Source organism: Harpia harpyja, chromosome 11 (genome assembly GCF_026419915.1).
Source record: "Harpia harpyja isolate bHarHar1 chromosome 11, bHarHar1 primary haplotype, whole genome shotgun sequence".
Taxonomy (NCBI): Eukaryota; Metazoa; Chordata; class Aves; order Accipitriformes; family Accipitridae; genus Harpia; species Harpia harpyja.
The window spans coordinates 23,654,151-23,680,711 of record NC_068950.1 but is presented as its reverse complement, the minus strand read 5'-3'; the positions used below and the strand labels follow the sequence as shown (position 1 = coordinate 23,680,711).

General features: G+C 35.3%; 1 long non-coding RNA gene across 1 annotated transcript in view; it reads left to right on the top strand.

The window, feature by feature from the left end:
• Positions 1-22,866, top strand: part of LOC128148454 (uncharacterized) — a 174,028-nt gene extending 151,162 nt beyond the window's left edge. The window contains exons 5-7 of the long non-coding RNA XR_008237287.1: positions 9,955-10,033; positions 11,880-12,143; positions 21,765-22,866. This is a non-coding gene — a long non-coding RNA (uncharacterized LOC128148454). The remainder of the gene's footprint in view (positions 1-9,954; positions 10,034-11,879; positions 12,144-21,764) is intronic.
• Positions 22,867-26,561: the final 3,695 nt, after the last annotated feature.

Genomic DNA, 26,561 nt, shown 5'->3' with positions numbered 1-26,561 from the left:
TCTCATTATGAAATAATTTTCCCTATATTTCTGCTTTTTCTCAAAATATCACTTCTGTGATGAATTGTGTAAATATATGTACTTTGGTGAATGCTCTGGAAGAGTAAAGACTATTGTTTTGGATATGGGGAGGTTTGTGAAGAGTTCTATTGGCACTCTTACTTTAAGAGCAGGAAGACCCATACTGGCCAGTGGAGGGGAGGGAAGAGTTTCTTCCTCACCGCTAGTGTTTAGCAGTTACTTACCTGTCTCAAGGAATGGCAGCTGATGCTCAGTACAAAAGTCAGGGGACAGCAATAGGAAGGTCTGCCTTTCTAAGCTGCTCAATATTGGGTTAGTACTGTTGGTACTGAAGTCACTAGGGAAATATCCTGCAATTTTCTTTGGGGGTAGAATTTATCTCTTTTTGAAAGCTTGGGGTAAATGCTGGGTGTCTTTGAGGGTAGTAAGTGTGATACAGCTGTTAACAGAACTCTACTTCACATGCAAAGTCTTTGATGGGGGAACTAACTGCATATTTGTGTAGCTAACACAGGGGGATCCTGCAGGGTTGGCTGCAAGTGTTAACTATGTGGAGACCAAAAGGCTATTTAGTTCCACTAATAAGTCTAGTCTGGGGGCCTTGGACTATGCCTAGCCCTGTATGTGTGCAATATAAATAAGAAATCATCAGATAATAGTGCAATTCGTCACAGCCTTCTCATTTGTCTGCCTGTCTTTTCATTTTCTCTGTATTTCCTGTATTTCCCACCCCCGTCCCTGCCAGGCTTTATTGCTTATATTGTTCAATCAGTACATCAAATATTAAAGGTATAGGCTGAGACAAATAAAAATCATCCATGCTATTTTTGTTGGCTTGGCGTCAATAGCCAGCTAAAGAATACTATTCTGAGAACTTCGCTAACATCAGTTGATGAAGCTTATGTGTGCACCAGGGCCTTGACAGGTTAGATTGCTGTATGTGAGGTGAAGGGTTTTTGATTTGGGGAGCCAGAAAAGAATCACACCAATTTCAACTCCAGTTAAAACAAGAAAAAACTCTATTTTTGAGAGACAATGCAGGACATGCAAGCATTTTAAACACCAAGTGAATATTATGGAAATTGTGTTATCTCTTCACATCATCTGATTAGACACTTTAGGTTTATTCAGATCACAGTGAACAAACTGAGAAATTAAGAGGACAAATTAAAATGGGTTGACTGATTGTTCTTTAATGAAAGTGGTACACTTAGATCAAAGTAAAAACTAAAAATGCAAGTTAAAAAGCTGAGCCATACATTAAAAAATTCAAAATTTCTCAAGATTACTTTCATCATAGTACTTTAGAAAAGAGCCTTAGTCTGTGGCTCCATGTTCATCAGTGAAACTGTGTGCAGTCATTAAGTAGCAGTACAGATTTGCATCTAGGCAAAATATGAGCATTTTGGTCAGTTTGGCCCTTCTGGCTGCAGGAGGCAGTTAATAAAAAATTGCAGAGCTTCAGAAAGAGCTCTAGGGCTTCCAAGGGAGACTGTTAGTTGGAGAAGTTTAGGTTGAGGGTTTTAGCTAAATAAGATATTGGTAGTCTTCTGCCTAAAAGTGATCCCTGGAAAGGAGAATTAGGTGAGGGGGGGCAGCAGAAAAGGTTATGAATGGAAAGCAGCCTCAGGGATGACATAGAATTTCTCTTTTTCTAATTCTCTTGTTACACTGGTGGTATGATGCTTACAACAAAATAAATTAACAGTGTTTGTATGATAATAAAGATGACTATATTCTGGAAAACTAACTGTACCTTGCTTTCCTGGATTATTGTGGAAACTGCATGGTATAATATTTATATATTAAATGTCTATACATTAAGTAATACTTTTAAATGTGTTCATATTATGAAAAATGGTGCATGTTTCTCACTACAACTAATGGTTATTGCATAGTAAGTGCTGTACTCTTATTTTCACCAGTTTAGTTCATAAAACAACAATTTTCCCACATGCACGTGGCTTTCTGAATTCCACATCATTAGTTTTCATTTGCTGTTTCTGAGCTGTCAGACCACTAAGCGAAGATAAATTTTAGTTTGAAGAAGATTGACCAACTGAAAAAAAATATACAGAAATCTATGAAAATAAGTCAGGGTATGTACCTGTGCTTGTGTGCTTAAATGTCCATTATTTTGGTTCAATAAAGACTTGTGAATATTTTGGGCAGCTGGCCATAGCATTCATAGCAGTCCCTGGAGTTTAAGAGATTTAGTGAATCTACTCTCACATCATTAAACTTACTGTGAACCCACAGGCAAGACTGAAGTTGGGGTTTTTTGTGAGTTTGTTGTTGTGGTTGGGTTTGGTTTTTTGGCACAAATTAGCATGGGTTTTTCAGGCAGTTGTTCCACTGGAAATCACATGACATTTTCCAGCTCTGAAATTGAAATGGCAATAGCAAAGAGCCAGAGAGAAAATGTTTACAAATACCTAGCCAGGGCAAAAACTTTCCCATCCAGCTTTGAGAAAATTCAATTGAATCTTTGCTTGTTCACAAACACAGTTTAAACTTCAGCCAGAATTGTTTGCGTGCTTGCATTTTTTGTTCCAGTAAAAATGTCTTCCATCAGTTTTGGACGGGTGTTAAATGTTTCCTCAGGGTTTGTTTGAATGATCATGTTTTAAGATTTTATTTTTTTAGGCAAGGTAACTGATTAGACTGCTATATTTTCAGCAGGTATGTCGTACTTCTAACCTATGAATATATGTACTGCAAACTCATGACTTGGAAGAAAATTATGGAGAGAATAAAAATGCAAAATGCAGAAATGCTTAAACCTTGAAGTATTATTAAATGAGATGCCAGTGGCATTCATACAGTGCTAATACAGAGATCTTGAACAATGATTTATGAATTTTCACATAATTATTATTGTTGTAGATTCTTTTTTCCCCTCTATTCAGTGCAGCTTTTTTATTTCTTTCATCCCACCTAAGATTCTTCCTCTGAACACGGTTTGGTGGGTCATTGTATATTGTTTTTCAATCAGAAAACAAGGCATGCTAAGAAGAAAGAATACCAAAGGATTTGGAAAACAAATTCTTTTAATCAAAATTTTTCCCACTTCTGCAATTAGAAAGAACAACAGTAGTTTGGAAAGAAATGCTCTGCTTATGTTTGTGTTTGAAGATCGTAATAATCAATATTGATTTTGGACCAAATAATTGATGATCAGAAATAATCAACAAGATGACTGGTTTTTAATTGTCTGTTTTTAAAATAAGGCATTGCAGATAGCTGATCCCAAGTCCAGATAGACAGACTTGTATTAGTTTATTTTCTTCCTTTGTGCTAGGGTACATATTTTTGTGCTGGTTTTATATGGATATTCTGCTTTGAATTTTAAGGTAATTTAATGTTAACAATAGGCCAAAGAAAAGTCCATAACCAATTTTATTTACTAGTAGAGATATAGCCTTTATCTCTTGCCCTTCTTGTCTGGTGGTATAACATGTAATACCTTGATTGCCCTTCCTGGTTATTTAACATTCTTTTATACTACTATCCCAACCCTCCTAACAGTAACGACTTGATTGGTATCTTACTTGGAACCACTTAGTTATTATAATCTTAACAGTATACAACATTTCAGTATGCAAGTCATTCCTTCAGCACCTCTTTGTTTCAAACAACAAGCAGCAGCAAATGCATTTCTTGCTTTACCAGAGATTTTCTGCTTTGCAGTAATCTATGTAAGCATCCAGATCTCTGCTTTACTGATAACTGCTGGGAGACAGAACTCAGATGTGGCTGTTTTCTTAGTTCTACCTTGGTTTTATGCTATGATCAATTTCTAGTGGCTTTTAATCTTTTCATTAGCACCACTGTATATGTGTACATATGCTTGTATTTTCCTCTCAACTGGATCGCTTTTGGTGTACTAGGGTTTTTTGCTTCAGGTTTGTCACTACACAAAGGACCTTGGTTGTCCTAAATATGCTAAAATAGGTAATACATAATCTGTTCAAGTCAATTTATTAAATCCTATCCTAATTACAATTATATGCTTTTGTCACTTCCAATTTGGTTTGTAAGAAATCTTTCAAGTACTCTATAAACAATTCAGATGTTGTTTTATCCTTTTTTTAAAAAAAAAAAAAAGTGTAATCTCCCTTTCCATTTAAACTGTAAGTAGCCCATTTTTAAATAGTTAATACTTTCCAGCTACTCTGTGCTTGAGGGCCCTAACATGTATTTCTTTTTCAGTATTGGCTGAACTTTTGCCAATGTGTTGCAATTTTCTGCAGTGAATACTGTGCTGAGTCATTACAGAAGTGCTGCAGTGTGCTTGACTATGCAATATATACAGACTCCTAATGGGATTTGTAAATTATTGCTATAGAAAATTGTGAGATGCAGGACAAATGGCAGAAGAAGAAAAGCTAAGATCAGGGCAATTGGAAGAAAAGGGTGCTGTGGAGTACTGGTACTACTTTCTACCACATCACCTATATTTTAGAAGCTCTCCAAATGCCTTGTAAATCCCATGAGGGAGTATGTGTACATTGTATATGCAACTGATCTACATTACCACTACAATTCATTACTGTTGACATCCCTGTGAGGTAGATAAAATGTGTTTAATTAAGGTAATGATCATCAGTCATTGCAGACCAGGTGCCCCAGATGGTATACACCAGATGGTATACCCCTGATGATAGGTGTCAGAAAAATACACAGTTCAGAAAGATGGGTGAAACATCAGTGACAGTGTTAGAATGACAGAATACCCCTGAGCAAATACTCCCATACTGTGTGTATAAGTGTATCTTGGTTTGAATCTTATCAGAGTACTTGTAAAAGCTAATTAATTTTCCTCATATTTCTTACAGAAGTGAAGTCTCCTATATGGTAAAGTAAAAGGGTGTACAACTTCAAGCATATAACTAGCCTTACTGGCTTCAGTACATTAAAATTACACACAGAGTCGATTACCTCAGTAATTTAGGACTTCTGATTGTTTAACCACCAGGGAAACCTTTCCAACATTTATGTGTCTTGTACTAGACTAGGTGAAGTGATCGTGCTATGCACAGATGAAGTCAAGATAGTAAGGTTCACAAAAAGCACTACTAAATCATTAGACAAAGTAATAATTACCTTAAGTGGTAAAACCAAAAGCTTAATTGTCCTTGGATGTTCTGATCAATATTGCCAAAACCAACTGTTTCTTCAGGTTGCTTAAATGTAAGGCCACAGCTGTGGTCCTCAGTGCAAAATTGAAACAAATATTATATTCCACAAAAAGAAGAGAAAGCTGGAAAGATACAGAATTCTTGAAAATAATCTTTTTTGTTTTCCTTAAGTTTAGGAAAAATACAGTTAATTCTCATTGCGACCAAATCATTATCAGCTTTTAAAAATTTGTAAGCAATGATAAAGATGGAAGGACTGAGTAGATAGATGTTTAACCACTTCTGCAACAGTTCTATGTTAGAAGTTTTGAAGGAAAAGAGGAAAGCAAGTTGAAGAGATGTGGATGTTCTTATCCCAACTTTACTACTGTGTTCTGGGGGATTTGCAGCCATGTCTTTTTATTGCATGTCATTGAGTAGCTTTGCTGCAGAGGTGAACAGTTCATCTGAGCAGTCTTTGGTATTTGCTGAGCTGTCCATCAGCTTTCAACATCTGAAATTCTCAGCGTGGAGCCCCTAGTAGAACAAGACCATAGCTATGTAAATTCCTCCAGCATTTGTTAATGTGACCCATTTACCCATCATTTTCTTCTTCCCATTTCATTTGGAAGTGACAGTTCCTCTTCTTCCTTAAGTTTTAATTTAATTATTTTACAATGTCAGCATAAAATGCATGCCCAGTCAACCCTAAAAGCATAACATAATACTAACCATTAAAAATTAAAACTCCCGCTTTGGCTTTTCTCATTCCTGCAGACACTAGAAGTTTCAAACTACATCAATTATGCTTATGCTAATTGCAGCAAAGCTGCACATTTTTCTGATGTTGCTTGAATTCTCTCAATATTGAAGCTCCCTCACTTAAGCTTTCCCAGATAATTTAAGAAATGTTAGATTAGAATATTAGTGTCTTTCTTCTTTTTCTCTCTCTCCCTCTTTCTCTCCCTCTTTAGGATTGGTCAGGAATAATTTGGTTATGCTAGAGAGTGATTCTGGTTGATATTAATTGATCCCAAGGAACACTTTCCCCCCAAGAAATTTACAGTCTTTTTGTGATGTGAATCAGGTGATAGTATCTTCATGAATTCACCTTCCATGTTTATTATTGTGGAGTCCACAGTACAACTTTAGAGACATCTTTAGTGCAACTGTTAGTATAGTGGACTAGATTCCAATGAGAAGAGGTCAATGCAACATCTGTCTTATTTTGCCTACACAGTAATACACACCATTCTGCTACTTCAGGAAGCTCTGGAGTGTAACATAAACTGAGATTTAATGACTTGGAACCTGCTGTTTCAACTGATATTTTGACAAGCTGCTAGCCTGCTGTAGCTTATGCAACACTTTTGTCTTGGGTTTTTTTGTTTTTTAAATCCTTCACAGAGAGTGGCTATGTTGGCAGCAGATTTTACATGCCACTTTAACATATTTTGCAAAGTGAAGGTTCCAAGAGGAAAAAATGGTGAGATGTGCAGAGCTGAGAGTCTTGAGTACCTGACAAGAAAGCAGTCATGCAGTTTATTTATTGTATTATCATAAACATGAAGTGTTTCTTAATGTGAACTAGGATGTTAAAAAGCATAAAGGTCAGCTGAAATAGGAGTATTTATAACATGTTTCTATTGTCTTTGTTAGATGTATAGACACAGCCTCCCAAAACCATTTGATTTAATAGAAATTAGGCATCTTCCTATCACTGATGACGTGAACATTAAATGTATGTTTCTAACTACAAGTGGTCTAGGGAATAGTGCAGACTGTATGATATCACTAAAATATTTTTAATCACTGGTGGCAAGCTTCAGGGCAAAACTAGTGGCTACAGCAATTTTTTGAAATAAGAGACACACCAGAGTTTAAGCTGTCCAGTGTTTTAGTTAATGCTACTTTCAGCTCCTCCTAGGTTTCACTGGTTGTCTGGGAGGCGTTTCTCTTCCCATGACACTTAATGCTTTATGAGGACAAATGAGTGACATGCATCGGGAAGAACAATTGATTTTGTAACTGAAGTCATAAAACATGTCCTATGCTTCAATGAGTTACAAGGAGCGGATGAGAAGTTGCCATCAGTGTCAGTACATCAGAGTCTGATCTTGTTTACACAAGTCTAATCACAGTTATGCCCATGTGAACTATGTGAAATTACTCTGATATTACCCTGCTTTTACTGAGATCTGGGAACTATGGCTTTTTTCTATCAGTGCATGGTGTCCTTGAGTAAGGGTATGCTTCTCTGTTAGTGCAGTTCAGCTAAATGCTGCAATAGCAGAGGGCAAACTATTTTTAGTTAATGTGATTTTAAAAAATAAAGTTTCACGGCTCAGTAAAACCAGTGCACAGGCTAGATGTAATCAAGGAAAATGCAGGACTTAGCCTTCCCTCTTTGCATTGCAGTTCTCCTTTCTATTCTCTTTTTATCATGAGAAAATCTATGTATCCAACAGCCATGAAGTCTATGCTCTGGGTAGGAAATATTGATGTTTGGACTGGAAGGAAATGTTGTACACTCTGACCAGTAATGAATGGAAGAGCAGAACCTGACTGCTCACCTGAATGGCATCTGCCAGTCAGTCTGGATGTAATGCATTATGCCACATTAGCACAGAGCTGTTCGGGGAATGACAGAAGTGTGGGTTTTCTCTGTTGGAATAGTGGTGTAACCAGTGAGTCCCGGGCCAACAGTGTGGGAAGAGTAACTGGAGTAAACTGCCAGAGGAAATACATGAAAAAAAGCACTTTATGTTACTGTGTTTTGGAAATTAGCTGTATTCTCAGAGTATGTTTTGGGGTTTATTTTTAAAGAACTAGAGAGAAAAAAACTTGAACTTAAAGGCTAATTGATAAATTGGTCTCTGCTTTCCTCAGGAGCCAGAAAAATTGATGTGGCTCTTGCTACTTCTATAGAATGTAGCAGTTGCTCCAGATTGCTATAAACAAATTATTCAGTCCTGAACTAAGGGATTGCTTACTTACCATTTCAGTTACAATTAAAGCAAGAGGGAAATACAATGCATACAGGAATTCTAAGTCCCAGGTTCCTTCAGGAATAGTGGCAGGATTTCAAGTTTCTTAAACATCCTGGGTTTACTTTGTTCCATCCATTCTGGAACATCTAAATCAGTGAAAAATTCTGCTTAAGAAGAGATCTTATGGTCCTTTCAGTAGAGAAGATTCTGGGTTTTGCGCTACAGCCATTGAGTGTTAATATAATAGTTAAAATGAATACGTTAAATGAGCATGGTCAAACCATTGTATCTGGCTTTATACATTCAACTAATTAGTCTATCAATTAAAAATTGATTGATTTTGTTTTTAATTGCAGGGCACTTAGCATACTTGTCTTTTCCAAGTAATTTGCTAGTCAGGTACCTTCTCTCTGACTATAGTTCATTCAATAGATTTCAATACAAGTGGATTACTTCAGAAATAAAAAGACACGTTCCCCCTCAGAGCACTTTTCTGCAGAAACTAAATGTTGGCTTCTATTCTGGAAAGCCTGTGACTGCCAAAACCATACATGGATTTGAATTTCTCACCTCACCAAACTAAGACTGTCTGGAAAATGGAGCAGCATCTGCAGGTGCCTTTCACAAGACTGTCTTTGGAAACTTGACTTAAAATTAATCTCTCCATGCCTGATGTTCTTGGACAAAATCAAGAGGCCAGAAATTACAAGCATAAAATTAACAGTATGGTGGTTTTGTTTTTTTTTTTTAAATTGTGAAACTCCAAGGCCAGATTAATTCTGCTTTTCTCAAATATATAGAAATGCTTATGTCTGGTTGACAAAAACATTGGTGTTTTTTAAATCCAAACTTCCATATGCTACCACTATGATTTTAAAACCTTTTCAACTCATTGTCAAATAAAATGGGAAGGTTACATCACATTTGATTCTGAAATAAACAATTTTAAAGCTGACATCATCATCAGAGTACTGGGTAATATAACATCCATTTACTATCTAGTTTCTGCTCTGGACCCTTCCTTTGAGACATCTGTATGCAGATAGACTTTGCTGCGAACAGGATTTGAGAGAGGCTAGACTGAGATAGAAGTGTATATTTGTTTCATTTTGCTATGTGATACTACTTTATCAATGTGGTGAAAAAGCCTTTTTGGATTTTGTCACTATTGTGACATTTTGTCACTGGTAGAGTATTTTTTTCAGAAGCAGCAGTATTAGCTGTATCTCCTTAGAAATACAGAGACTTGTGGGGGACTGTCACAAGTTTCCCTCTGTGGTTAGATTCCTGGCTTTTTCATCAGACATCCTGATTATAGCACCTCTTCCAGAATTGGTGTGTGAAAGCTGGTTCACATATTTTTATGTGCTACTTCAGTGCAACCTCTGCAAGGTGTATGACTAGGCATAATCAATACAGAATTTCATTATAATGCTTCCATAGTTTCAAATTTAAAATGTGGTTTAACATTACTCTTAATTGAGCGTAACATTGAGCAGACATTATCATGTTTCACTTGTGGATTCCTTGCCTTTGCACTGAGTCTACTGATCACTTGCCTTTGAGGTGAATCTGTTCAGTTTGTAGATTGTTAGAAAACTATTAATTTTATTTGTGGATTTCTATCAGGTCTGTGAGCTGAACCAACTCACCTTGTTGGCTGCATGATGATTAATTAGATCCAGTGCAAGAAAAACAGTGAGAGAGCAAGGCCAGGGATAAGTAAACTGAAATTCCATTTTTTTGGAAGAAACCTCAATTATCCTAGATTAGCGGTAATACAAAACTGTACTCAAAGATATTATTTCCCGCCACCCCCCCAGGTAATTGCTCAGTCCAGCATGGCTACTCATGCTGATTTGTCATTATTCTCCTTTCAAAATCAAGAACATCAACTTGCAGGTAATCTTCCTATTTAATATAAATGGAAAAAACCTTCTCTTTGTTTTGCGGGGATTTTTTTGGTCAGTCAGGCTCTAACAAAGAAGGTCAAGCATTCTATAAACAGTATTGCTAGTGTCTGATTTATAATAGTGTGGGATGCAGTTCTATAATTAATGTAAAAAAATGTAACCTTGTGTTGTAGGCTCATTGTATATGGGGTTATAATATAATAATTTATGTTTGCATGTCTGACCAAATCTTTCTCTTAATCTGTTTCTGGGAATCTGGTAGGAAGCTGATGTGAGATTTTTAATACCATTTATTATGACAAATAGTTGAAACTTGGAATGTGAACTGAGTTCCATTGTCACTTGTAATCTGTTCAGGAACCTGTAACAACAGTTTTAACACTTACTGATGGTGCTGATCTAGCTGAGCTCACACAGAATACTACTGTTATTAGAATGAATAATAACTGTAGAAGAAAACGTACGATTCCGGAACCATTAACTACAGTATATTGGAACTTACTGCAAGCACCCAAATGAATGGTGACCACATATTTCTTAAGATTTACGGAAGATCCAGTACTAATGATAATGTATTATTCCAATATGCTTGGGATCTTGGGAAAATGAAATATTTTTTCCTTATGTTCTACATTACTACATTTTAAAAAAAACCTTTCAAATGACTCGAAAATGCAAGTTAATAGTAGGTGCTGTAACTGTTATATTGATGCTGTGAACCAGTGATGTCCCAAAATAATCCTCCCATAAATCACTGTCAAATATTGTGTGTAGGTTCTATTCTCTACCTTAATCTGTAAGCTCAAGAGAAGTAGTATCAATTTCAGTGAATATGTCCCTTTTTATTGTACTTCACATACCAGATAGGTTTCAGCAAGGTTGATGTTGAGGAAATGCTTCTACCAGGTAATAAGGCAGATGAAGCCTTTATTCTGGGTGAAAAAAAAAAAAAGGAGATTTGGATGCATTTCTGGTTAATGTAATCTCTAAATTACCCTGGATCCAGAGAATCTATTGCTTTTTTCATTATTCACACTTCAGGGGGTTTACCACTCAATGCAGTTAATTTTGGAATATAATTCCAAAGGACTGAAAACTTGCAAGTTTTGCCTCTAGTTTTGATCGTAACCATAAAAGATACCATACATTGCAAAATCTAAAATAATTTTTGTTTCATATGTTCTAAGAATGTAATTCTATCCTGGCAGCCCTTATATGACCTTTTCCAAAATTTGAGCAGTTTTTTGTTTGGGAAAGAAGTTAACAAATATGGTAAGCCTCCAGACACATAGTGACTTGCCAGTCCAACTGAGTCCTTCTCTACTAAGTTGACACATGCCACTGTTTCTTCCCAGTGCAGAGGTTTACAATACTGTAGCACTTCCACCACAAAATCATGTAAGGGAACAAAGGTTTTCTGACCATACTCCATACACTTTGAATTACTCTTGCAGTCTCACATTCTGGAGCTGTTCTGTGATAACCGAGCTTCCAAATATCAAGCTCCATGGGAGACTTATTATTCCATTTTGCTCCTTCTGGGGATCCAAACAATAAAATTACCTTCCAAATTAGAGTTATAGAATCATCCTAGCAATCTCCTTGGGCTCCATCTTAGCCCAAACATGCTGATGAATCAAAAGTGTACTCTGGTATTTTTCCAGTTTTTGATTTTTCACTGACCTAGAAATTCCACGTGTATGCTCAAATTTCTTGTAGTTTTTCTTTGACACAAAAACCACTGGCATTTTCAGACTGTTTCTTATAGTGAAAACGCACTATGAATATTGTCCTTGATCTCCTTTCTGGCTGATCCAAGCTTGTTTCTTCTACAGATTATCTAATTTTGTTGCAACTGTGAAACATGCACTGAACCTGCTCATTCAGTGAACATGCCAGAGAATTGCATTTCCTTGTCAGGTTGCGTTGCTTCAGTCTGTGTAGCACATATAAACTAACTTCCCTTCATCATTTTAACCCTTGCCAAGTCAAGTCCATTATGATTTTTTGATGCACCTCATATTCAGGAATTGATTCACTTCCTCTTTCCATCTGTAAAAGGAGAAGTCCTCTGCAAGCAACACTGACTTTGGGGATAGGTGACTGTGTAGAATTTCTGCAGTGTCAGCAAGTATTTTCCTCATTCTTTGTAGGATCTGTAAGACTGCACAGTAGGTTTACACCTGCTATACCTTTATTAATTGCCATTCTATTACATAAAACTGCTATCATTTTCCTAACAGACAGTATGATGGTGGTGTTGGTTTGGGTAGCTTAATATTTGAGGAAAGGTTTTTCAGAGAGGCTGGATTGGGGATTTTTGCACTTTGCAATCTGAGCCACTTACTGATGGGCTGGAGTTGTAGCTTCACTTTTTATGGCTTTCATAGAATCATTTAGGTTGGAAAAGACCCTTAAGATCATCGAGTCCAACCGTTAACCTAACGCTACCAAGTCCACCAAGACTTTGCAACACTTTTGCAACATCTCTGCATTAGAACTGTGATTTGATTTTTCCAGCTGGCTCATAGTACGTGGCTTACACACACTGTGAATGTAGGAGACCACTCTTGAATAGCTGAGTTCATATTAAGCACAAGTGGATTTTCACCGGTTTGAAACAAATAATATTTAAATTTTGTGAAGAAGCTACGCTCTCTGGTGGAGACCTAAAATCTCAAATTTATGCCTCAGGTGAATTATTAAATCTGTACTGCTAGCCATTGGAAAGCTATAGTTTCAAGGAAAACAGGGAAAGTATGAATAAGAAAATAAAAAAAAAACACCTTTTTTTTAAAAGAAATTATCACCCCAAATTGTTTTCCTTTCATTTTCCTACTCCCTACAAGACTCTACTGACCACTACAAGTCAAGTTACTTCTGGTTTCTCCATCTGTTAAAAGATAAAACAGCTTTTCTTCTGCAAGCCAACCATATAACCAATAATTAACTTTTTTGCTTTTTTTTGTTGTTTGCTTTCTTCCCTTTCTAGTCCAAAAAGCCTGACGTTCATTTTCCTTAACTCAGCAAGCAGAGGTCTGAGTGTCTCAAAAACACTAGCGTTTGCAAATGAACAGGTGCATCTTTATAAAAATCTTCATACATGCAGGGATGTATTTAACATGATCCTCTCATTTAGTTCAAGATTAGAGCCCTTTTACATAGAGAAAGTCAGAGACCTATTTAAACAGCTATTAAACTTCTCTGTCTATGCCCTTTGCTCTTTGTGGTAGTTTATGATGTTCTGATAAATATTGAACTAGGAAAACATTCACTCATAGCTTAATGGACAAGAAAGTCAGAGATCCTTATGATTGACAAAAGTGCGGTAAGGTGGTTGATACGTAGAATAAACCATTTGATCATCAATGATATTCTCTTTTTGAGGGACTAATTCTGACTTAAAAATTCCAAAGCCCTCAATTGCAACTACTGGGCCTTCACTGTATTGGCCATCTCTCTGTGTGCTAATAATAACCAGGAGTGCTCAGAGTGGGACTGAAATTCTAGTTTGCTCAGCAAGAATAATAGAGTTGATTGAAAATTACTGAAAATGGGCTAATTAGAAAATTTCAGTAGGACTAAAGGAAACATTTAATTTAAGCACAGATTATTAAAATATTCTTCTGATTGTGGTCAGATTTAATCATAGGCTTACATGTGTTGAAAATCCATGGCCTGGAAATCATACCATTCTTTAAAATACTAATGCTGTGTTTAGATGATATCATCTAAGAATGGTAACTCTTAGGAATGACAGATTCTCAGCCTTCTCTCCTAGTGATCTCAGAACCTCATTGCACTCAGCAAATTAAAGAGAAAATAGTTACAGTTAAATTCCTTCCTAAGCATTGTATACTTTTTCTATAACAATAATAAATAACATAAGTGGAAAATGGGATACATTTCCTTCAAAGAGTTTTAGGAATATTTCTACTGATAAATATATAGCAAGTCACCTGGAACAAGGCAAAATTTCCAAGGGAGTCTTTATTCTCTCCCTTTTGCAATAGATGCTGTTTAATTTGCATCTTTCTTTTCTTCTAATAGATCAAGCTGTTAATTGATCAGAATGTAACCCAGTATCATAGCACAGATCTTTTATAAGCATATCCTCTCAGCCAAAATAGCTTTCAGTTACATGACATTGTTTACTGTACATTCTGGAATATTGAATTTAACACAGACAAAAGAACAGGTAAAAGCAGCTATGTGTAGCCTTCTTATTTGAAATATACTTATTAATGAGTAATTCAATTAATCATTATCAAGTTTATTTACTATTTTCCCATTTGGTACCACATAATCACCTATATAAGTTATTGCAAAGCGTGAGAGAAGGTAATTTGTTCATTCATATCTCAAAGAGAAGGAGCTGCTATGTTGCATCAACTTTTGGGAGTCAAGAAATCAATGACTAGCAAGGACATTTCAAGTCACATTTGCAAGTGGTTATTCCCTCTTGCTACAGTGAGTAAAAGGGGAAAATTGTATGGAGTGATAGGAAGTGACTACAGCAGGTGAGAGTATAGGATAGGGCTCTTGGATTCTAATTTAGAACAATGACATTTCTGACTGGCTTGTGCATGCTTTTCGTTTAGCTCTGGTGTAATAGATACATTGGGGTCCTACAACATACATCAGCTCTATGCTGCACATTCACTTATTCCCTTTTCCCCATGTTTCCTTAGCATCAGTCCCAGTTACTGCTGGGGCGGTGAAAGAAAAGTCTGAGCAGTACAAAAGTGAAAAAGAGATTACCTTGCAGGATAAAATATATTTTGTTCACTCATATTTCAACTGGAGCACCTACTGCAACTTACTTTCCAACTATTTCTGGTATACATTGGACTCTGTAGTTTTGTGAAGCTTTTGTTAAGCAATTAAATTAACCTAGAAATAATATGGCTCAGTCAGGTTCTCTTTGCATGGTCTATGAAGTGTGTGAATTAATACAATCATGTCTATGAAGTTCTAGAGTGTTTTTATTCTGTTAGTATTATAAGCTAGTTCCTATTGATTTAATAACAGAAAGTGAATACTTAGTATTCACTTACAGTATTACAAAGTGCTTTACAAAAGTCATTAATTTATACTGTGTTAGTTAAATATTTTTAACACAGACTGAACGATCCTTTAGACGCAACACGGTCCAAAATATTTTCAGTTTCCATAGTACAATATTTGTACTAATGTAGTTCAGCATAAATGTAAACACCATGTTTGTTTTCAGCCCATTCCTTGCTGCTGCAAGCATTCATTTGCCTAATCATACATTTTTGGTTTAAATGAAGTCTACTTATTAAATGCAGAATATGTTTCAAGATCAATATTACAAGCAATAACTGAAACATAAATAACATGATCTAATGCAGCTCCAGCATAATTTTCATGTCTAAGATGCAGAATTTAGTTGATACTACATGTATAGGCTTCCCCCCTGCCCAATTCAGCTAGAACTGAGAGAATGGCCATGCTGGATGAGATCTGGAGACCATGAAGTGCGGCATCCAGTTCCCAGGAGATGCCAGCCACAGATGCTTTAGTAGAGCATTCAACATAATAATTAGGACAATCTGCTTGTTTTCCCCTAATGCCTAATAAGTAGCAATTGTCTTTGGTCTCAAAGGAACCAATGTTTAGATCCAGTTTTTACATCCACACTAACTCTTCTTTTCTTTGTCCACACTACTGTAACTCAACATTCCTGTAATTCCTACAAATTCTACTTCTTTTTGAATAGTGCTGTGTTTAATGGCAATGATTCTTAAAGCCTGTTTCTGTGTTGTACTATTACCTTTCATCAGCCTGCAATTAGCTTGCTTCCAGTTTTGAGTGTTGTCTTGTTCTTACCTTGTGAGATGAAGAGAACAGAAGTTTAATCTACATTCATTGTTTCTGCTTCTTAGTGTCTCCTTTGTGATTTTTCTTTTTCAAAATAAACAGTCCCAGCATTTTTAGTATCCCACTCCTTGGTTACCTGTTAAGTTTCTTGCCTTTTTTTTTTTTTTTTGAGATCAAATGACTAATAATGAATAAGTTTAATGAAAATAAACATTGCCAATTTTTAGACATCTTTCTGAATTTGAAATGTTGGCTCCCCAGAGAGTCAGAGGGTTATACTGAATATGCAAATTAGATGCTCAGGATCCATTGTGCTAATAGGGGAGAGAATAATGATTTCTTTAATGGCACATAAATATATTCCCAGATTACTCTTTACCTACTTCCCTTTGATTTTTGGATTGCAGCCACATATTTTCCAAGGGACTTTATTTAGGCATCTATGGTGAATTCCAGTTAAGTAGCAGGAACATCATATCATGCTATAGGTTTTTGTAAGGACGATAATAAATAACTTTCTTTTTTAACATATATATGTTGCAAACATGACTTGATTTTCTTATTAAACAAGAGAATTTTCTTTTTGCTTAAACATTCCTGTGCAAATGGTACTGTAGGCTGTTTCTACTACATAGAGCATATTTACTAACATTTTGAATGAGAACATTTAAATTAAATGCTCTTTTCTTATTACACTATTTTAACTGAATGTTATTACAATTTATACAAAGTCACATACCTCTTTGAATTATGGAAACCCCTTGATTTCAACAGCAAGGTGTCACATATCCTGTTTATGCCACTGTCATAGTAAAAATATTCTGGATTTTTTAATTTGCTCAGTTAACATACATCAATCATCCCTGCTAATGAGCATCATTTCTTTCACACAAGAGATTCATTAAAACTTAAAAATTAATTGCCCATGACCCAGAATGATACTGTGTCTCAGCTGGCATGATAAACACTATGGTTTGCAAACTGTATTTTCTTTTTTTAACCTTTGTAACATCAACTGTTATTGATTAAAACAGGCTAGCACTGCCAACTATCATATAGTGTAGCGCAACAGCAGAGGATTATCAGGAACATCGTTAGTCCCCAGCAATCAAACACACAAGCATATAAATTTATACCACTGTCTCTTAAAACACAGTTAATTTGTTCATGTTTTCGTAAGAGCAATTAACAGCAGACAGGAGTTTTAATGAAATAAGCTGGTGATTCCCACAGGGACTATTTGTAATGAACATTACTGAGTAGCAACAGCTTCAAAGCATTTACGTTAAGACATGATTAATAACAAAGCTGTTAAGCTACACATTAGGTAAAATACAGACCCTAATTAAGGGATATTCCTAATTAAGTAATCATATTCATTGGTATATTCCCTGCCTAAGTATATTTTTGGGGAGGGGGGTTGCTTATTTAGGGGGTGGTGGGACTTACCTCTCAATTTTTTTCCTGCAGGATCAACAGAATTCATGTCACTTCTTGCACAAATGTAATTTTCAACAACGGAATGGTCTAGTGAAGTGGGATTGTATTGAAACATTTAGAAATTTCAGTTAGAGTGTCTATTTATGTCAGTTACTTAGAGCTGTACAAATGAGTTCTTAAGGGAATTAATTAATTTTCTGTTAGGGTTAAACAGGACTGTTAAACACGGGAGCTTGTTATAAAATCTGCCAAAAGTTTAATAATCAGATTCTTAATTTCTGCATGACTGAGTATTGAATCAAACACACTCATTTAAAAAAAATTAAGTGATAATTATAGTTTTATCAAATACAGAATTTCTGATTTTAGTTTTGCTGTGTGTAACATTTTATTCCAGGTTTCTTTGAGTTAAATAAAACCCTTGAGATGACAGCCTAGTATTTTTCACTGTTTAGACATCTAGTATGTTTAGATTTCAAAGAGTAATATGTAATGTAAATCATGTTATTTTGCACAAGCAAAAACAACTGCACTGGCAGCTGTTATAAAAGTGAGGTTGAAAAATTTTTAGGAGCTCTTTAGGTGAAATAATTATCCAAAACATGAGAAACATATTTAAGAAACTTATGCCAGAAAGCAAGATTTTTTAGAAGCACCTAAGTGATTTAGAAGCAAGAACACCACTTGAAATCAATGACATTCATGCTTCTAAGGAATGTAAGTACTTAAGAAAAATCTATGACATGATGAAATAAATGCCTGGATTTTTAAAAATGCAGTATCATTGTTCTACAGAACTCTTGGATATTCTATAAATTGTATCGTGATATAATTTCATAATTATTGGTATCACTGCACTCAAATTAGGATTTGACTTGGTTTGCTTTAAAATATTGATGCAATTAAAATTCTCTTACTTATGTTTCAGTAACCTCAGTTGTGAATGTCAGCCTTTTGATTGAGGGTGCCTTGATGTTTTAGCAGATCACTTGCAATGCCATTCACAGCACAGTGTCTTAATCCGATTCACTTACTCCCTGTAGCAAGTTTTGAAATCAGAAACAGTTGTGCTTATATCTCCTGACTGAGTAAACTAAATCTGATGTTTTGATTGCATTGTCTTACTGCAGTCCTTTAAAAGCGTGACACTTTAAGGAGAAATGTACTGCTTTCGTTATGAAACCCCCCAAATCAACATAATCAAATAGTAATTAACATTTACATAAGGTGGCTTTCCAAATCAGAATTAATTCTCTTATTTTGGATTCACAGTTTTTTCTTTATGGAATGCTTAAGCATCGCATATACACGAGGAAAGTCAGTTTAATGATAATTGGAGTTCTTTCTATTGAATGCATTGCGTATTCACTTGCTCTTAGGACAGGAGTTCTAACAGGGACCATTATTCGATGCAGAGACCAAGCAAGGTAGTGTAAATGAAAAGTATAAGTGAAGTAGCATTTGTGCTCTGCACTAGAGTTATAAAGACCAAGTAAATAATTTGGCCAGGATACAATAATACATTTTACTAATGTATGCATACTAATATATGTACTAATACATCACTAGTACAGTGTACTAATCGCCACTGATTTGTAGTGAAATGAACTTAAAGCTATGCATATGTGTGCATTTTCCACACTGGTGCTTTTTCCACTGAATTTACTGATTGCTGTGTTTTCTACACTGCTTCAAACAATTAAAAAAAAAAAGCTACATTTATAAAAAGTCATGAGATCATTTATCTTTATAAAATTTTATTGATCCCGATACTGGATCTACGGTCTTGGTGATCTGATTTTTTCATGGAAAGAAGTACATAATCTTTGTGTTGGTAGACAAGCCCCTAATTTTAGGTCATCGTGTTCCCTCTACTAGGATGGGTTAGATGAAGAAGGGTCCTGAACGCATTAGATGATTTAGTCTATTAATTAACCTTTCAGATGTAGAATAATTTTAAATATCCATTCAAATTACTCATATGAAGCTTTTCTCTGCTTCCTTAAAGATCCTGTATTTTTATCTCATGATGGTACTTACACACACTAGTCAAGTCCCTTCTCAAGCTTTTGTTAAGATAAATATACCAATTTCTGTGTAAGGCGCTTTTAAAGACATGATTCTTGTTGAGGTTACCTTCTTTCTAATGTTCTCTGTTGTCTAATAATTGTTTTGCTAAAGCAATCATAAGGGAGATTTTGCTCCTTCCAAATAAATCCAGCTGGATAATTGCTGTTCTCTAGCCTTTAGTTAAGCATTAATTCCGAAGCTGTTACAATAGCTGCTTTAAAAGCACTGTTAGACTTTTTTATCATATAACTCAATTTTTATGATGTAAACATCTGTACCTGATGGACAAGATTATAAATTGGGAAAATATATAGTGATTTTGTGAATAGAATTAAAATATCCTAAATATGAAGGAAAACAGATTATTTTTTCATTATTATTATTATTTTAAATACAATGAATCTGAAAATTCATTCTATTTCAGTTTATGCCCTGGTGAATATAGCACCAAAGCAATTCACACTGTCTCTTTCTGTGTCTATTCTATAGGCTACATCTGTTAAGGAAGTAAAGAAAAATTGGTTTCCCATATAAGCAAGTACAGTAGTCATTTTAGTAGAAGACAAAGTATTAGTATTGTAAGATAAACACATATCTGATGTGATGGACTCAAGGGCTCCTTTGAGTTAGGTCTTGGCTACAGAACTCAAACAAGCAATACAGGACTCTGTCTACATTTCCAAAGCGGTGTTAGGGTGCCACAGTCAACAAAACATTCATTCTAGCCTCTTGCGTGGATAGTACAATGCCAGTTACTGTTTCATTAAGCACCAGTCCCTGTAAGCATAAGGACTATTCCGGCTGCAGAAATGCAATGATTTTGGGTATTTCATTGCCTTAAAATTAAAACAAATAAAAATCCCCACAACACTTCCGTGCAGTTTGTTGTATACTAGAAATAAAGGACCGTGCTCGAGAGCCTGGGTTAAGCTGTGGACATTAACATTTCTAAATCTAGTAAATCATTTAAAATACTCATTATAATGAACCAATGCCAATGTAATTAAGTATAAAGACTCTGCAAATCATACATTAATTCTTCTTTTTAATTTTCAGCATCGCTTTATCAAAAGAAACCCTCAGCACATCTGTTGATATATTTTAAACTTGCTATTTATAAAATTTTGGAAAACTACTTGCCTCTGATTGCCCCATTTCCATTATATACATATTCAGATGTGTAATTATAGCAATTCAAAACCAGTCTGTACAGTGCAGTATTAAATACAAGACAGGTTTTAATTAGAAATAGAAATACAGGTATTGCGGGTTTGTAAAATATCTTTTTTGTGTTACTACTTTTTGGAGTCATGATAAAACCTGACTCTCAAGGTTATTTGATTTATACAGAAAACAATGTTTCTGGAAGCAATATGGTAGCATTGTTCATAAGAAATGCAACCTACTGTAGATGAACGTTTAGTATCTGAAAATGAAAATGCGATAATTCTTGTAAAAAACTTTTGGGTATTGAAATGTTCTCCACTCATGCTCATGGCACTTGGAAATTGCACTGGCTTTTTTTTTTTTTTTTAAATTCTTCCAATTTTTTATCAGAATTTATTTCAACAGTTCAGTTGAGAAAAAAATTATTTAAAAATTAAATTTATTTCTATTTTATAGGATTTAAACCAGAATGATTGTTAGTTCTTCCAAATACTATAACTAAATAAATACATATATATATCTTGAGTTTAAATAAAATCACAACGAAATTTGGAACTATTATTACTTTTTTCTTTCTATTTTTTTTCTGCTTCTAACAGTAAACACTGATAACCAGTCCTTTTCATTTTCATTTTTCTGTGTATGTAGCTATTCTTTAGTTTCTAAATTTTGGAGAAGAAAAATTCAAATAGCCAAAAGATGGGGAAAAAGCTACGAAGCTTTTTGACATTTCAAAATCTGTAAGTTTTGGTCTTGGTGGTTTTTGTTGTTGCTGTTGAACCATGTATGTCCCCATGGGTGTGTGCATTGGTATGGCTCAGGCTTTTACACTCTTATGCTTAGCCTTAGCTGAGGAAAAGTATGTATGTCTGTTCCAGAGGAATTAAATTCCCAGTGCTGAATAGAAAGGGAGTTACTGTTTTCTGTAGCTATCTGGGGCACTATCAGCAGACAAACCCAGACTGCACATTTGAGGGTGATTTACCACGTGTAAATATTTGACTCAGTTTGGGGAGGAATAGAAGAATTTGTTGAATCAAAACAAAAACATGCTTAAGTTCCATTATAAAGGCATTGATTATCAGTGAGAGCATAGGTACTAATGTTTTATTGTATGGAAACAACAGTAAAATTTTTTACTTGTTTTGTGTCAGTAAATTGATGAGAAAATACTCTTTACCAATTGGTATATTTTTCAGGCTCCCTGCACAGAAAACGGTATGTTTCTCATAAAGAAATATATATTTTCTGGATGTCAATTAAATATAGGGTTCTTTGAAGATTGTCCAACAAGCATGGAAAATAAACAGAAAACTGAATCTGAATACCAGATTGAATCACGTTTGAAATGTATGTGTGCAGTTGCAGGAATTTTTGGAATACCTTTCACTTCAACTTTTGAGAAGAGGCATTTTTGTGAGGTGAGATTTACCAAAACCAACCAAACAAATAAATGTGATTCAAAATAAGTATACCTAGGTTTAGTTAGTTAACCTCCTACATGAGGAAAGAAATCTACAAATATGAACAGAACATTCTTTGCCATAGGGCTGGAGTTCCCCTCCCTTATCTTTATTTGCCTAAGAAGCAGGTATCTAGTCTAAGCCAGTTAGCCAGCACAGTGCTCCTGGGAAAGGAGATATTGCTCATACAAGGCAAACATCGGATATAAGAATCACCGTCTTGAAGTGTGTATCTTATTCAGTTGATCACAGAGGTAGCCAAGATGACTAGCCTTTAACAGATACCTAACTTCTGGATGGTTCTTGAATCCCTCTCCAAATATTGAATATATTTTAACCAGACATATTTCTTTTGAACAGAATTGTGTAATTCTTTTGTACAGAATTGCACTAGTGAAATCCACCTTCCTAGCTTGAGGTCATATACATTCAGATAGATAGTTTTAAGATATTTTTATTATATTTCAGAGACACAAAATCAGTTTATAAAAGATTAGTGCATGCGTTTTCCATGTAATACACAATTACTAAATTATAATGCATTATTATAAAATAACAAGTAGTTTATGAATTGTGCATAGATGGTAACACCACAGCAGAAACTGAATTCATGCCTATTCCTTCATCTGCTGCTTTTAACTATTTTTGTTGTAATAATCCATGTCACTCCTTGATCTGTTTCCATATAATTATATTGAAATTATCTTCCAAATCATTCAGGTTTCTTTTCCAGAAATCTCAGCTGTTCACAGTCTTTTCTGAGGCCAGGTTCTCTTCTGTTCCTGGCCATCTATTGAAGGACTTGGCCAGAACTTCTCGACAGTTAGCCAATACAGATTTTTTTAGGGCGTTGAATTGTTAAACAGCAAGTCTGAGCCTGACAAGGACTATTGTAAGCATCATTCATGTTCTTTATCCAATATATCACCCTCAGAACTCTTATTGGAAAATAGAATTTTATATCTTTAGTCTATTATGTTCAGAATATTAAACTAATATAGTGTAAATATTTCAACATGCAAATATAACGTATTAGGCTTTGCCTGGAAACTATTGAAAATGTTATTGACACTTCTTACTTTGTATTACAATTCCTGCTCATTGTAGATGGAAGAATATACATGCATTTATTGACAATCTAGGCCAATATAGGTAGAGTAGATTTTTCTAAAGTAAATTTCTATTTTTTATTTCTATTGTCTATTCTCTATTTTTAGATATTTCTATTTATAGAGATCTTTTTACTGAAGTGTTATTGTATATTCAGTATTAGTTTTGTCCCAATTTTATATGTACCCCAATCTTTCTCCTGTGTCCGACCAGAGGGAATCCATGTTTCTTCTTGCTACCTTAGTAGTTGGTTTTTTGCTTGTCCACATTGCTCTGTGTTAAATTTAATTTGTTCGGCCTGTTGTTCTGTCTATTCATAAAGCTTTATAATTTTTTTCTGAAATCTTTTAGTCTTCTATAACATTTATTAGCTTAAGGAGCAATCTTTGTTCTTGACCTGTAGTGTTCTGTAGTATATTAAGCACAAATATTGAGTTTATTCCCAACAGTTTACAAATACTTTATCCCTTAAATATGTCAATGAATCATGGTTAAATAAACAGATTAAATCATAAAATATTTCAACAGCATGTACTTGGGGTTTTGTTTGTTTTCATTTGTTTTTTTCTCTCTCTCTCTCTCTCTTCAGTGGTGTCTATGTAATTCATACACATGGAAGTGAAGAACTGTAGTTGTGCTGTGTATGCTCAGAAAAATTACAGCAGAACAAAACTCTCCTAATGGAATATATCTGCTTCTGAAATTTTGGGTTCCAGTGTGACAAAGGAGTGCTTATAACCAAAATAAACATCATCTTGTGCAGAGAGCTTTTCCCTTTGAACTTGTGTGAGTTGACTAAAGCTTTGTTACAAGTCTCTCTGGAGAGGACTGACACTCAGGTTGCTGACAGAAGAACTCTGCAGATAGCTCAAGGGGATTTCTGCATCACTTTGTCTGCAGCTATGATCGTGTTTTTAAAGTTCTCCTTGAAGATGGGCTGTAACAGTTTGAAAGGCAAACAATTCTGGAAACTTCTGTGGAAGAGAGGTGGGGGAAATCAAACACCCTGCCCCTGCCCTGCCCCAAAGAAACTCCCAACAGCTAATGACTTGTCTAGAGGACAAAAGGTGAAGTATTACAATCAAGCTCTAAATATACACTGAAAACATTACTTGGAGCTTTGGTGAAAAATCATGTAAGGTGAGATTTTACGTTGCATGTGTTCTGGGATAGTACTGTCACTGCAGAAGGAAGAGCATAGCTTCAGCTGTGCTTTCTGTTGAGAAATTTGGACAGCAAAAACAGAAAAAAGAAGGGATTTGGAAAAATACTTGCAAAGATTGGTCAGAACTGTGTACAAATGACAGGTCCTGAGTTGTTAAGTGGGACTCCTTCATGTACAAAAGGTAGTTCAGTGGTCATCTCTTAAGGAATTTTAAATTCTTTTGAAATGCCTGCTGAAAATGCCAATTTACACCCCCCCCTTTTTTTAAATTTTACATTTTATATAACTCTGTCAAATCCATTTAAAATTATTTTATGGTTTTACCCCAAATTCATCAAATATATGTTCACAGCTTTTTTTTTGGAAATTACTCCCAAATTTTCTATTCTTTCTCTCTATCTCCCACCATCCCCCCAATTTGTTCATGAATAATACCATAATGTCTTGTATTGGATAATTTATGTTCTCTGAGAGGTTTCATTGTACAATAATAACTCAGATTATCCATAGGCCCCAGATTATCAATCGCAGTACAAATGGCTATGCTTCAGAAAAGTTATTACCAGCTAAACAAACGAGCTTTATCATCTAAAGCTACTAAACTACTAGAGTACCCTTATGCATGACTAGCCCTGAGTTCTGATTATTAACTTCAGTGTTGGTAAGATGCATGCCAAGTTAAAATTAACCACAAGTTAAGGAGGAAATGCTTAAGCCTAGGTCCTAATGTAATGTTAGTTTAGCTGTGGCTAATATAGTTGCATGTCAGAGATGCAGATTGATTCTAGCTCTAGGAAGTCCGTGCTGTGATCTGAAGAACAGATACAACTCTATGCATTCCTGCTCTTTTCATGCCAAAATGATTCACAGACATACACCTTCCATAAAAAGGCAAGATTTCCCCCTTACTATCTAGTTCCCTTACAATCTAGTTGAAAATCAGGACTTCTCTTCCTTCTCTTACTGGGCAGTCTCCTGTCCAATTCACACAAAGTGGGAATATTATTTTTGTTACCTGTCTGCAGCTGATACTGAAATGGAGATGCTAGCTTTCCTCTGGTTTCAGTTGTGCCATGCAGAAGATCTTCCCTGGCTTTACACAGAAAGAAGATGCTGGGCCCATGAAGAGAAAGAGTTTGGATGGGGAAATTTGGATGAAAGAGATTAGGTGTCAGTAGAGATGAAGGCCCAGGTGTAAGTAATAGGTGAGGAGGTGATGAACTGAGTGGCTAAGGAAGATTGAAACTGTGCAGAAACACAAAGAACAGGAACTGAAAAGCAATGATACAAAGCAGTTTTTTATAAGGAATAGAAATGGGCCTGTGCTCACCATAAAATTTGATTTTTCCTGAGCCCAGAACAGAACCAAAGATTCTCAGATTTCTCCATGTCTGTGCTTGTTAATAAATTGCTGGGAAGTCCAGTGATTGTCCTATGGAACTCTGATTTTCATCTATGTTAGTGAAAGTATGAGATATTTCATAGCTGTAGAAACTGCGAGGGATTCAAAGATTTCAGCACTGCTTATTACTTATATCAGTGACTTGGATCAGGCTACATAACAGAATTTCTGTTTAGGGTGGTGTACAGTTTTTTCCCCCCTAAAAGTTAGAAAGCAGTTTTGCTTGTAGGTATTTTGGGTATATATATATATCTTGGTGTCACCCCAGGCATTTTATAATCCTATAAACACTTCAGTTCCCAATAAAGTACTATTCTACTTTAAAACAATATCTCGGTTTCTCATAAAGCGCCTGAACTTGTTATTCTGTGTAGTATGTTTTTGTCACAGTGTTACCAAGTTTCCCTTTTGAGAGAAGAGGAGGAAAACAAAATAAAACTTCCTCATGGAGATGGGAGCCATCTGCCCCTGTTCCAAAGAACACCAAGGGGATTTCACCAGTTTTCTGTTTTATTAACCAATGACAGATTGTGCTAAGTCAGGCACCCAGTAATTTAAGAAATGCCAGTGTTTCTGATTCATAAAGCTTTCTGAAAAGTGAGTGAATATCTGCTGGTCCATATTATTTTTGATAACAAGTTCAGTGGGTCTTTCCAAAGGAAACCATATGGGTGTTTTAGCTGATCAGATATGAATCAAAAATAAACATTCGGGCAGCACATTTTAAAGGCAGTATGCACAAATTAATATGGAGATAATTATTGCTCATTACTAGAGCTTGTCAAGAATGGAATTTTATGTTTTGGGAGAAAATCTGTATTTTCTGCAGTTTTCAAAAACTGAATAAAACAATGCA